This window comes from Bombina bombina, chromosome 1 (assembly GCF_027579735.1).
Source record: "Bombina bombina isolate aBomBom1 chromosome 1, aBomBom1.pri, whole genome shotgun sequence".
NCBI lineage: Eukaryota > Metazoa > Chordata > Amphibia > Anura > Bombinatoridae > Bombina > Bombina bombina.
This window is the reverse complement of record NC_069499.1, coordinates 1,239,375,928-1,239,391,308: the sequence shown is the minus strand read 5'-3', so window position 1 is coordinate 1,239,391,308 and position 15,381 is coordinate 1,239,375,928. Positions and strand designations below refer to the sequence as shown.

The 15,381-nt window shown below is 36.3% G+C and overlaps 1 long non-coding RNA gene across 1 annotated transcript in view; it reads left to right on the top strand.

Moving 5' to 3' along the window:
• The first annotated feature begins 910 nt into the window (after positions 1–910).
• LOC128642167 (uncharacterized) overlaps positions 911–15,381 on the top strand; it is a 49,400-nt gene continuing 34,929 nt past the window's right edge. The window contains exon 1 of the long non-coding RNA XR_008399629.1: positions 911–979. This is a non-coding gene — a long non-coding RNA (uncharacterized LOC128642167). The remainder of the gene's footprint in view (positions 980–15,381) is intronic.

Genomic DNA, 15,381 nt, shown 5'->3' with positions numbered 1-15,381 from the left:
AAAAAGTATATTAATATAACTGAGATAAGGGGCAGTCTGCAGAGGCTTAGATACAAGGTAATCACAGAGGTAAAAAGTATATTAATATAACTGAGATAAGGGGCAGTCTGCAGAGGCTTAGATACAAGGTAATCACAGAGGTAAAAAGTATATTAATATAACTGAGATAAGTAGCAGTCTGCAGAGGCTTAGATACAGGGTAATCACAGAGGTAAAAAGTATATTAATATAACTGAGATAAGGGGCAGTCTGCAGAGGCTTAGATACAAGGTAATCACAGAGGTAAAAAGTATATTAATATAACTGTGTTGATTGTGCAAAACTGAGGAATGGGTAATAAAGGGATTATTTATCTTTTAAAACAATACAAATTCTGGAGTAGTTTGTCCCTTTAAGTACACAAAAAACAGTGTACATGTGAAGCATACTTAAGTACACTGCATGTGCTCAGAGCTGGTATTGCATGTATTGCATGGGAACTAACTCAGCATGTGTCATGTACACCACCACTGGCTCTCTTTGCAGATACACTTTTTAAAATTAGAGTTTTTATGCTCCTATTAGGAAAGGTAAATTTAAACAGTGATATATTTTTTCTAGAGCATTTTTGCTAATGCATGTGTATTGGAAAAATGATTCTATTCAAAATAGAAATGCAATGATGCACATTTTGCTGGAATGTCCCTTTAAGATGGCTAACTTGTATTTTAAATTCTAAATCTAAAGCTAAATAATACATAGTTTTATAGCGAGGCATTGTATATTTGTTGTGTTCTGAAATAAATTAAATTAAAGTTCATTTGTCACCCATACTATTAGCTACAGTTTACATTAGACTGTATTTAGCATATAATATTGTGTGCAGTGTGGTCTTACCACCACAGAGGGCGCTGCGGCATTTGACTGCACTCACTGTCTCACTACCATGAACTTTCTGTGTGTGCTGCAGACAAGACAAGCCATGTGCAACTGCAATCAGGTAAGATCAACCATTAGATTATATATATATATAAAGAGTTATCTCACTAGCTGCACACACACATGTTGTGTATGATTTGTTTAGCAGCATTAGTAAGCCACCTGCTACTGTATTACACAGAACATACAAACACAACTATCTCACTAGCTCTGCACACATGTGTAACGTATAATTATACACTAATGATTTGTTTAGCAGCATTAGTAAGCCACCTGCTACTGCATTACACAGAACATACAAACACAACTATCTCACTAGCTCTGCACACATGTGTAACATATAATTATACACGGGACATACTAAACTGCATATTGGGATGATGGGATGATGGGATGATTGGCTGCAATGCTAAACACTATCACTAGATGTCATTATACTTTTTACACACATTCATGGTAATGACTGCTGTAACTCAAAATATGTTGTTCTTTTCTGCACTGCTTGATACTAAGTTGCAAACAGAAGGTGCAAATGTTTAACTATTCACTTGCTGACATATATACAGTATTACAGTTGTATAATGGAATCACATTAAATAATATAATAGAAAAATACTTTTGTAGGACTACATTACTAATTTAATATAGTACATGTATGTGCAAAGCAACACCTTTTACCTGTTTTGATAGGAACCTGTGAATAGATGTTTTAAAAATGTGGATTATGGGTTACAAATGCCAAGGAAAATTTTAATTTCTGATAAGAATATGGTTATAACTATTTTATAACTATTTTTCTACATATGGGTGAAATATCATTGTTACACATGCAAAAAAACACATTTGACCGGTTTCTGATAGGAATATGGTTATTATTTTTATACATAGGGATTATGGGTGAAATATCATGGTTACATATGCAGAGGAGCACATTTGACCTGGTTCTGATAGGAATATTGTTCTAATTATTTTTATACATGGGGATTATGGGTGAAATATCATGGTTACACATGCAGAGGAGCACATTTGACCTGGTTCTGATAGGAATATGGTTCTAATTATTTTTATACATAGGAATTATGGGTGAAATATCATGGTTACATATGCAGAGGAAAACATTTGACCTTTTTCTGATAGGAATAGGGTTCTAATTATTTTTATACATAGGGATTATGGGTGAAATATCATGGTTACACATGCAGAGGAACACATTTGACCTGTTTCTGATAGGAATATGGTTATAATTATTTTTCTATATGGGGATTATGGGTGAAATATCTTGGTTACACATGCAGAGGAACACATTTGACCTGTTTCTGATAGGAATATGGTTATAATTATTTTTATACATGGGGATTATGGGTGAAATATCATGGTTACACATGCAAAAGAACACATTTGACCTGTTTCTGATAGGAATATGGTTCTAATTATTTTTATATATGGGGATTATGGGTGAAATATCATGGTTACACATGCAGAGAAACACATTTGACCTGTTTCTGATAGGAATATGGTTCTAATTATTGTTATACATGGGGATTATGGGTGAAATATAATGGTTACACTTGCAGAGGAACACATTTGACCTGTTTCTGATAGGAATATGGTTCTAATTATTGTTATACATGGGGATTATGGGTGAAATATAATGGTTACACATGCAGAGGAACACATTTGACCTGTTTCTGATAGGAATATGGTTCTAATTATTGTTATACATGGGGATTATGGGTGAAATATAATGGTTACACATGCAGAGGAACACATTTGACCTGATTCTGATAGGAATATGGTAATAATAATTTTTATACATGGGGATTATGGGTGAAATATCATGGTTACACTTGCAGAGGAAAGCATTTGACCTGTTTCTGAAAGGAATATGGTTCTAATTATTTTTCTACATGGGGATTATGGGCGAAATATAATGGTTACACTTGCAGAGGAACACATTTGACCTGTTTCTGATAGGAATATGGATATAATTATTTTTATACATGGGGATTATGGGTGAAATATCATGGTTACACTTGCAGAGGAAAACATTTGACCTGTTTCTGATAGGAATATGGATATAATTATTTTTATACATAGGGATTATGGGTGAAATTTCATGGTTACATATGCAGAGGAACACATTTGACCTGTTTCTGATAGGAATATGGTTATAATTATTTTTCTACATGGGGATTATGGGTGAAATATCATGGTTACACATGCAAAAGAACACATTTGACCGGTTTCTGATAGGAATATGGTTATAATTATTTTTAAAAACAACCAAAAAGAGAAAGAGGGGGAAACTAGCACCAAAACTGACCAAAACTTATGCTTGAGAACATATGCGTAAAGTTCAAAATATACCCAAAGCCTTATAGCCTGATTCACAGTGTGACCCAGTGTTACTAGATTCAGAAGTACAGTTTCACTTCGCTGTATTTTAAGCGGTCAAGAACAATTCTGTGTACATAGATAAATCAATTGTATCCGAAAACCATAGTTCCAGAATGGGGTATGTGATTATGAACGGGTGTCTCACCACCCAGAACAGAGTCCCATAACATAACATCAGATAACATACATTGCCGCTGATAAATGCAAAGCCCTTCAGATGTTACTCACTTGGCGTTTCTTCGTGGCGGCAGTCGGCGTCCTCTCCCCCTTTGCTCAGTGTCGCTCAGGTCCCGCCTTCCTCCAAAAATGCTTCCGCGGGTAGAGCCTATCAGACACGAGCCGACAAACGTGTCGTCATGGGTGGACTGCCTATCAAAGCGCTCCAAAAACGGCAAGACGAAGAGTAACACAGGCTGCATGTGAAGAATCCTCCTCCGTATCCAGCTGTCGTCCGGTCACACTGGCTTAGTGTAGTGAGGGTATATATGAGTTATAGGTCAGGCAGGTGCTGGTGCTCAAACAGGCCCATAACAAAGTTCCAATGAAAAAAAGTTGAGCAAACCAGCATATATAAATAAAACGTAACTTAGGACCATTCGTAGAGCCTATGGGGAGGTTTCTAGGCTAAATAGAACTGAGATGTTAAGGGATAAATCCCATAATTCCGCTACTCTTGTCAGCAATGGAGTAACATTTGTAACAGACTATAGTAACCAATACGAGCAAGTGGTTGGTATTGTCAAGAAACATTTCAACATGCTCATCGCTGACGACAGACTTATGGGGTGTATCCAAAATGGATTAAGGTGTTCCTACCGTAGAAATCGTACATTAGGGAACATACTAGCACCTACAGTCCTTAAAAAACCTCCATCCACAGGCAGTGCTTGGTTAACAAGCAAGGAATCCTATAGATGTGGGAGCTCAAGATGTGGAGCCTGCGAATACCTTATTGTAGCAGACCACTTCAGCTCCACTGTGACTGGTAAGACGTACGAGATCAACTTCTGTCTCAATTGCACATCTGAATTTGTTATCTATTGTATAACATGTACAAAATGTGGCAAACAGTACGTTGGTCTCACCACTAGGGACATAAGATCCAGAGTGAGAGAACATCTATCTACTATACGAGTAGGAAAGGCCACCACTCCTCTAGTAAATCATTTTGCTAAGTTCCACAAACAAGACCTGTCTTGTTTTTCATGGCAGCCAATTGACATGATACCACGGCCGCGCAGAGGAGGAAATAGAGAGACCTTGCTAAATAAAAGAGAGATGCTATGGATCTTTAAATTAGAAACCAAAGTACCAAAAGGTCTAAACTCAGAGTTTGATCTCATTAATTACTGGGAATGAATACACTGTTATGAGGTCCTTACCTGCATGAACATATATACATCCATGTTCTCCTTTTTATTGATGAATATAGCCGTCCCTTTATAGAGATTTTGTTTAATCATCAAGTTAGATATTCATGATCGTTGACTGCATTGTCCAACATGAGGTTAGTCCTCTATGAGACCCCTTTGCGCATATGTATATATAGGTGTGTTTAGGTGTAGGTTTGTGCATTCTGCATGTGCATATACACATATATATATATTGGTGTATTTGTGTATTTCTCTGTATGCTTATTAATTGATGGAAGTAAGAAATTTTTGGGCATTGGTTTACAACAATGCATATAATTTTACTATACACTATGCATATGTGGAATATATAAATCCAATATACTAGTAATAGTGTTAGCTGGTTGCTGTTCCCTTCCCATCTCATGCTATAAGTTTGGGTTTATTTGCTGAGTGGCACTAGTGTCTGGGTGACTACATTATTGTGGCTAGTATAGCCTCTACATCAATTTTATAGATATATGTTATTGATGTCCTCATATGTATATATATATTTTTGTATGAGCTACTATGTATAATCATGCATGTATGCAACAATTAATGTAGACCCCAAATACTATCCCCTGCTAAGGTTATATATCAGCAAAGGTATGCAGACAGTTTTTCTTCCCCCCCCCTCTCCCCCCCTTTCTGGGTTCATAGCGTCTGTGTAAAATATCCAGCAAGCTATTCCTATTAATATGGCTACCTATCTGATCCGTCTCTGCACCTGATCCTTAGTCAAATGTGGATTTGTTCACTAATTAGTTACCTTATTAATGTATCTTCATCATATATGTGTGTTTTGCTTTGTTACATATAAACCACTTTTTTCTTTCACGGTTATTTAACAGTTACCCTTGTGGGCGTGTTTTGTTTTAATCACATGTCCTTCTATCTATTTTTTAACCAATAGAATAATGGAATTGTGTATAAATTGCACACCTGGGACTGGCAAACTATGCTATGACTACGGCGCAATGCCGAAACGCGTAAGCCTGCCAGCCCCGAGGTGTTAATCATTCTCATAGGATGTCACTGTGATCCTGCTTTTTAAAGTTGTGGAATAAAAGTTACGTTTTATTTATATATAATTATTTTTATACATGGGGATTATGGGTGAAATATCATGGTTACACATGCAGAGGAACACATTTGACCTGTTTGTGATAGGAATATGGTTCTAATTATTTTTATATATGGGGATTATGGGTAAAATATCATGGTTACACATGCAGAGAAACACATTTGACCTGTTTCTGATAGGAATATGGATATAATTATTTTTATACATAGGGATTATGGGTGAAATTTCATGGTTACATATGCAGAGGAAAACATTTGACCTGTTTCTGATAGGAATATGGTTATAATTATTTTTCTACATGGGGATTATGGGTGAAATATCATAGTTACACATGCAAAAGAACATATTTGACCGGTTTCTGATCGGAATATGGTTATAATAATTTTTATACATGGGGATTATGGGTGAAATATCATGGTTACACATGCAGAGGAACACATTTGACCTGTTTGTGATAGGAATATGGTTCTAATTATTGTTATACATGGGGATTATGGGTGAAATATCATGGTTAAACTTGCAGAGGAACACATTTGACCTGTTTCTGATAGGAATATGGTTCTAATTATTTTTATACATAGGGATTATGGGTGAAATATCATGGTTACACATGCAGAGGAACACATTTGACCTGTTTCTGATAGGAATATGGTTATAATTATTTTTCTATATGGGGATTATGGGTGAAATATCTTGGTTACACATGCAGAGGAACACATTTGACCTGTTTCTGATAGGAATATGGTTCTAATTATTTTTATACATAGGGATTATGGGTGAAATTTCATGGTTACATATGCAGAGGAAAACATTTGACCTGTTTCTGATAGGAATATGGTTATAATTATTTTTCTACATGGGGATTATGGGTGAAATATCATGGTTACACATGCAAAAGAACACATTTGACCGGTTTCTGATCGGAATATGGTTATAATAATTTTTATACATGGGGATTATGGGTGAAATATCATGGTTACACATGCAGAGGAACACATTTGACCTGTTTGTGATAGGAATATGGTTCTAATTATTGTTATACATGGGGATTATGGGTGAAATATCATGGTTACACTTGCAGAGGAACACATTTGACCTGTTTCTGATAGGAATATGGTTCTAATTATTTTTATACATAGGGATTATGGGTGAAATATCATGGTTACACATGCAGAGGAACACATTTGACCTGTTTCTGATAGGAATATGGTTATAATTATTTTTCTATATGGGGATTATGGGTGAAATATCTTGGTTACACATGCAGAGGAACACATTTGACCTGTTTCTGATAGGAATATGGTTCTAATTATTTTTATACATAGGGATTATGGGTGAAATTTCATGATTACATATGCAGAGGAACACATTTGACATGTCTCTGATAGGAATATGGATATAATTATTTTTATACATGGGGATTATGGGTGAAATATCATGGTTACACTTGCAGAGGAAAACATTTGACCTGTTTCTGATAGGAATATGGATATAATTATTTTTATACATAGGGATTATGGGTGAAATTTCATGGTTACATATGCAGAGGAACACATTTGACCTGTTTCTGATAGGAATATGGTTATAATAATTTTTATACATGGGGATTATGGGTGAAATATCATGGTTACACATGCAGAGGAACACATTTGACCTGTTTGTGATAGGAATATGGTTCTAATTATTTTTATATATGGGGATTTTGGGTAAAATATCATGGTTACACATGCAGAGAAACACATTTGACCTGTTTCTGATAGGAATATGGTTCTAATTATTGTTATACATGGGGATTATGGGTGAAATATAATGGTTACACTTGCAGAGGAACACATTTAACCTGTTTCTGATAGGAATATGGATATAATTTTTATACATGGGGATTATGGGTGAAATATCATGGTTACACTTGCAGAGGAACACATTTGACCTGTTTCTGATAGGAATATGGTTATAATTATTTTTATACTTGGGGATTATGGGTGGAATATCATGTTTACACATGCCAAGGAACATATTTGACTTGTTTCTGATAGGAATATGGTTATAAATATTTTTATATAAGGGAATTATGGGCGGAATATCATGGTTACACATGTCAAGGAACATATTTGACTTGTTTCTGATAGGAATATGGGTATAAATATTTTTATATAAGGGGATTATGGGCGGAATATCATGGTTACACATGCGAAGGAACATATTTGACTTGTTTCTGATAGGAATATGGGTATAAATATTTTTATACATTGGGATTATGGGCGGAATATCATGGTTACATATGCTAAGGAACATATTTGACTTGTTATTGCTAGGAATATGGGTATACATATTTCTATATATGGGGATTATGGGTGGAGTATCATGGTTACACATGCCAAGGAACATATTTGTCTTGTTACTGCTCGGAATATGGGTATACATATTTTTATATATGGGGATTATGGGTGGAATATTATAGTTACATGTGCCAAGGAACATATTTGATTTGTTTCTGTTAGGAATATGGTTATATTTATTTTTATACATGGGGATTATGGGTGGAATGTCATGGTTACACATGCCAAAGAACACATTTGACCTGTTGCTGATAGGAATATGGGTATAATTATTTTTCAACATGGGGATTATGGGTGGAATATCATGTTTTCACATGCCAAGGAACATATTTGACCTGTTTCTGATATGAATATGGGTATAATTATTTTTTATACATGAGGATTATGGGTGGAATATCATGGTTACACTTGCCAAGGACCATATTTGACCTGTTTCTGATGGAAATATGAGTATAATTATTTTTCTACGTGGGAATTATATGTGGAATATCATGGTTACACATGCCAAGTAATATATTTGACATGTTACTGCTAAGAATATGTGTACAAATATTTTTATATATGGGGTTTATGGGAGGAATATTATAGTTACACATGCCAAGGAACATAATTGACCAGTTTCTGTTAGGAATGTGTGTATAATTATTTTTCTATGTGGGGATTATGTGTGGAATATCATGGTTACACCTGCCAAGGAACATATTTGACCTTTTACTGATAGGAATCATAGGTATAAATATTGTTTACATTGGGATTGTTGGTGTAATATCATGGTTACACATGCCAAGGAACATTTTTCACTTGTTGCTGCTAAGAATATGGGTATACATATTTTTATATATGGGGATTATGGATGGAATATTATAGTTACACATGCCAAGGAATATATTTGACTGGTTTGTGATAGGAATAGGGGTATAATTATTTTTTCTGCGTGGGGATTATGGATGGAATATCATTGTTACACATACCAAGGAACATATTTGACCTGTTTCTGATAGGAATATGGTTATATTTATTTTTATACATGGGGATTATGGGTGAAATATCATGGTTACACATGCAAAAGAACACATTTGACCGGTTTCTGATAGGAATATGGTTATAATTATTGTTATACATAGAGATTATGGGTGAAATTTCATGGTTACACATGCAGAGGAACATATTTGAACTGTTTCTGATAGGAATTTGGTTTAATTATTTTTCTACATGGGGATTATGGGTAAAATATCATGGTTACACTTGCAGAGGAACACATTTGACCTGTTTCTGATAGGAATATGGTTATAATTATTTTTATACATGGGGATTATGGGTGGAATATCATGTTTACACATGCAGAGGAACATATTTGATCTATTTCTGATATGAATATGGGTATAATTATTTTTTATACATGAGGATTATGGGTGGAATATAATGGTTACACATGGCAAGGAACATTTTTGACTTGTTACTACTAAGAATATGGGTATATATATTTGTATACATGTGGATTATGGGTAGAATATCATGGTTACACTTGCCAAGGACCATATTTGACCTGTTTCTGATGGAAATATGAGTATAATTATTTTTCTACGTGGGATTATATGTGGAATATCATGGTTACACATGCCAAGTAATATATTTGACATGTTACTGCTAAGAATATGTGTACAAATATTTTTATATATGGGGTTTATGGGTGGAATATTATAGTTACACATGCCAAGGAACATAATTGACCAGTTTCTGTTAGGAATGTGTGTATAATTATTTTTCTATGTGGGGATTATGTGTGGAATATCATGGTTACACCTGCCAAGGAACATATTTGACCTGTTTCTGATAGAAACGTGGGTATAATTATTTTTCTACATGGGGATTTTGGGTGGAACATCATGGTTACACATGCCAAGGAACATATTTGACTGGTTTCTTATAAGAATATGGGTATAATTATTTTTCTTTGTGGGGATTATGGGTGGAATATCATGGTTACACATGCCAAGGAACATATTTGACTGGTTACTGCTAAGAATATGGGTAAAAATATTTTTATATATGCAGATTATTGATGGAATATCATGGTTACACAATGCAAGAAACATATTTGACCTGTTTCTGATAGGAATATGGATATAAATATTTTGATATAAGGGGATTATGGGTGGAATAGCATGGTTACACCTGCCAAGAAACATTTTTGACCTGTTTCTGATAGGAATATGGGTATAAATATTTTTATGTAAAGGGATTATGGGCGGAATATCATGGTTACACTTGCAGAGGAACATATTTGACTTGTTACTACTAAGAATATGGGTATAATTATTTTTATATATGGGGATTATGGGTGGAATATCATGGTTACACTTACCAAGGAACATATTTGACCGGTTTCTGATAGGAGTATGGGTATAATTATGTTTTTTACGTGGGGATTATGGGTGGAATATCATGGTTACACATGCCAAGAAACATGTTTGACCAGTTTCTGATAGGAATATGGGTATTCTTATTTTTCTATGTGGGGATTATGGGTAAAATATCATGGTTACACATGCCAAAGAACATATGTGACCTCTGTCTGATAGGAATATTGGTATAAATGTTTTTATATAAAGGGATTATGTGCGGAATATCATGGTTACAAATGCCAAGGAACATATTTGACCTTTTACTGATAGGAATCATGGGTATAAATATTGTTTACATTGGGATTGTTGGTGTAATATTATGGTTACACATGCCAAGGAACATTTTTCCCTTGTTGCTGCTAAGAATATGGGTATACATATTTTTATATATGGGGATTATGGGTGGAATATTATAGTTACACATGCCAAGGAATATATTTGACTGGTTTGTGATAGGAATAGGGGTATAATTATTTTTCTGCGTGGGGATTATGGGTGGAATATCATTGTTACACATACCAAGGAACATATATGACTTGTTTTTGATACGAATATGGTTGCAATTATTATTCCTCCACATTGTTTCCATTCTGTTAGTAATGGAGTACATGTATCCTTTGTAAAATTTGCAGATTCCTTATCACTTTTAAACTGTGATGTTTTACTCTTTCCAACTAACAGTGACCTAACTTTATATGGACGAGGTTTGCACTGGTTTTTGGCTGTAGCAGACCTAAAATCTAAAACAGTGACAATAATGGACTCACTAAGCAATAAATATAACACATACTGTGCTATTGTCCAAAAAATGCTCTATTGCATTCACACTCTCTGTCCCTCAGTTGAGTTTCTTGAAGCAGACTGGACCTAGATTGCCCGAAACAAAGTAATTCTTATGACTGGAGTGCATGTCCTCCTAAATTCGTACATTATTTGTAGTGGTCTCAAATATGTGAGGAATTTTGACAGCAATAAAGTTAGACAGTGGATGCACAGCAAGATTCTGCAAAGTTGATTACTCATACCTGACCACTAAACAAACCACAAAGCACACATTTGTAGCAGGAAAAATTGAGAAATAAAGCCCACCAATGGTCAAAATAGCAGAACAGGACAAACAGGAGGACGAGTTCTTTCCCCTCCCGTTACTGCAAATCAGAAGACTGGACATTTTGTTCGTCTTGTTACTGCTTTGGTGATGCTGACCATGATGAAAAACAGATCCTATGGGTCTGCAGCCGTCTAAAGATCACTGCTCCATAACCTGTCCGCCTGTTCTGAGGCGGCGGATAGAAATCAACCCAATTGAATACGATTGGGTTGATTGACACCCCCTGCTAGCAAATCTGCAGGGGGCGATATTGTACAGGCAGTTAAGAAGACCTGCTGGTGCAATGATAAATGCTGTCTGCATTTATCTATGTGCGGCGGACATGGTTCGCTATAGCGGATCATGTCCGTCCGCACAATGATAATTTGACCCCTAAGTGTTCTGTGTCGAAACTGGTATCACCAAAAGTGTGGAGGGCAGAAGGGTAGACCAACAACATATTTAATTTGTTTACAGTGCAAAAGAAAATAGCACCACATTTTAGTATCACTATTTAGTAGAATGTTAAATTGTCCTTTTAAAAATGTTTGGTACATAGCTATTCAAAACAATAAACATGTAAATAAAAAAGTACAAAATAGTTCTGATAAATGTGAATTTAAATCGCCTGGGATAAACTGGATGTTTATTGACATTGAATTCCATTAATGGAGACACAAAGTAAAACACTCTTCCTGTCCAGTTATTTAATAATAGTTTACATGTGTAAATTACCACTCATGATCTCCCAAGGAAATAACCAGATATTTTTTCTTTTGTTAAGTTTAGCATGAAAATGAATGAAACTTATCAATTCCAGCCTAAGGGGCTGATTTATCATGCAGTGTATGCTGCAGTTTCTGCACGAGCCTTCAGGCTCGCTGGAAACAAGAGTTAAGGAGCAGTAGTCCTAAGACCGCTGCTCGTTAACTCGTCCGCCACCTCTGAGGTGGTGGACAGCAATCATCCTGATCTGATCGGGATGATTGACACCCCCTGCTAGCGGCCGATTGGCCGTGAATGTGCAGGGGGCAGAATTTATCGATATGGGAGCTATCCGCTTGTCTTGTAAGGAAGTCTAACCTACTGTTTCACATCAATACACATGAGAATATGAAAATGCACTTGTTCAGTAAGAATGGACTGTTTTCTGTAAGACATTTATTGTTATATGGCCTTGGTGTAGACATAATCTATATTGATGTTTGAAATACATGCTCCATCTAAAAATAGTTAGGTTAAAAATTTTTTTAAACATAAGTAGGGTATCTGCAAATTGAGACCCTATATAAACTAGATGGCTGGTTGAGTTTGTGAACTAAAAATATTTCTAGTGTTGAATTTGTAGAAACGTTTACTTGTAGCCTGCACTTCTTGTAACCAGAAGTATCAGAAATAGGTCAAATATGTTCCTTGGCATGTGTAATCATAATATTTCACCCATAATCCCCACATAAAAAAATAATTATACCCATATTCCTATAAGAAACATGTCAAATGTGTTCCTTGGTATGAGTAATCATGATATTGCACCCATAATCCCCATGTAGGAAATATATTTACATGTCAAATATGTTACTTAGTATGTGTAACCATGGTATTCCACCCATAATCCCCATTTAGAAAAATAGAACCATATTCTTATTATAAACAGGTCAAATATGTTCCTCAGCATGTGTAACCATGATATACCACCCAAATCACCATGTTCAAAGTATGTATACCCATTTTCTTACCAGAAACAGCTCAAATATGTTCCTTGGCATGTGTAACCATGATATTTAACCCATTATCTGTTATGTTTGTGCAATATTTCCTATCAGACCAATCCTGGCCAGTAGTCTTCTTATCCTCGCATCAAGTGGAAACATAAGGAAAAATCCCAGAACTAAAGTTAACAGATTGAAAGAATGTGGTAGTACAGGAACAGCAAACACAATGAGCAGCAAGGGTTAATGAGGAGAAGGTCAAAGAGCTGAGTAGGGCTCAGAAGTAAGCAAGTAGTTCTATGCCCCTGAGAAACACAAGAAATAAAGCAAAAGGAATGCTCACCAGACAATGCAGGGTTCCTTAAGAGTAGGCAGTTCAATCTTTCTGAGTTTCCAAAAGGGTTAAGCAAATTATGGGTCACAAGGCAGTGCAGGGTTCAGTAACAGGCAGGCTGTCAAATCTGAGTATCAAAAGGGTTAAGCAAAGGAATGGTCACAAGGCACAGGGTTCTGTAACAAGCAGGCAGTCCACTATAGAACACTAGCAAGTTGCTACAATAGCACCCAGGAGTACATGGGTAAACCTATTCTTGGGCAGAGATTACATGAAAAGGAGTTACTTGTAAGGCTCGTGGGATACTACTCTATCAGACCGAACTCAGCCAGTAGTCTTGTTATCCTGGCGTCGAGCCGGAAAGATAGGGAATATCCCAGAGCAGAGAGTATCAGGCAAATGAGGAGAGCGGCACTCACCACAGGCTGGACAGCACAAGGCAAATAAGGCAGACAGGATACGGCAACAGAAAATCAGGCCAGCAATTCAGGTGTTAACCAGGTAGCGTAGTGAGACAGACAGGGATCAGCAACAAGAAGTCAGTCCAGCAAGTTAGGGGGTAACCAAGAAGCGTAGTGAAACAGGCAGGGTTCAGTAACAAGTATCAGTCCAGCAGATTAGGGGTTAACCAGGTAGAGGAGTAAGACAGGCAAGGTTTCAGCAACAAAGTATCAGTCCAGCAGTTTAGAGGTTAACCAAGTAGCGTAGTAAGACAGGCAAGGTTTCAGCAACAAAGTATCAGTCCAGCAGTTTAGGGGTTAACCAAGTAGCGTAGTAAGACAGGAGAGTTTCAGCAATAAAGTATCAGTCCAGCAGTTTAGGGGTTAACCAAATTATGTAGTAAGATAGGCAAGGTTTCAGCAACAAAGTATCAGTCCAGCAGACGATCTGTCACTCCCAGGAGCACACGAAGTAGCACCTATACTTGGGCAGTGACAGATCGCTTGCTGCCCGCTAAAGTACCTGGTGGATTGGCGCCAAGAGAACGGCCGGCATCAGGAGCGTGCGGCGATGATGTTAGCACTGCACGCATCCTGAGCCGACACAGCCCTAGGCAACGAGCATGGGGATGACGCCGCATCCCTAGCAATGGCACGGCGTGACATTACTTACATAGGCGCCAGTTCCCGCCAAGGACACACAGGTGATGTTCAGAGCAGCATTAGCAGTACTCGTGGCACGCAACAAAAACCCATTGGGGCAACATTATCCCCATGTAGAGAAATAATTATAACCATATTCTTACCAGAAACAGGTTAAATATGTTCATTGACACGTGTAACCATGATATTCCACCCATAATCCCTACATAGAAAAATAATTATACCCATATTATTAGCAGTAACAAGTCAAATATGTTCCTTGCCATGTGTAACCATGATATTCTGCCCATAATCCCCTTATATAAAAACATTTATACCCATATTCCTAGCAGTAACAAGTCAAATATGTTCCTTGGCATGTGTAACCATGACATTCAATCCATAATACCCATGTATAAAAATAATTATACCCATATTCCTATCAGAAACAGGTCAAATATGTTCCTTGGCATGTGTAACCATTATATTCCACCCATAATCCCCATGTATAAAAATAATTATACCCATATTCCTATCAGAGACAGGTCAAATATGTTCCTTGCCATGTGTAACCATGATATTCTGCCCATAATCCCCTTATATAAAAACATTTATACCCATATTCCTAG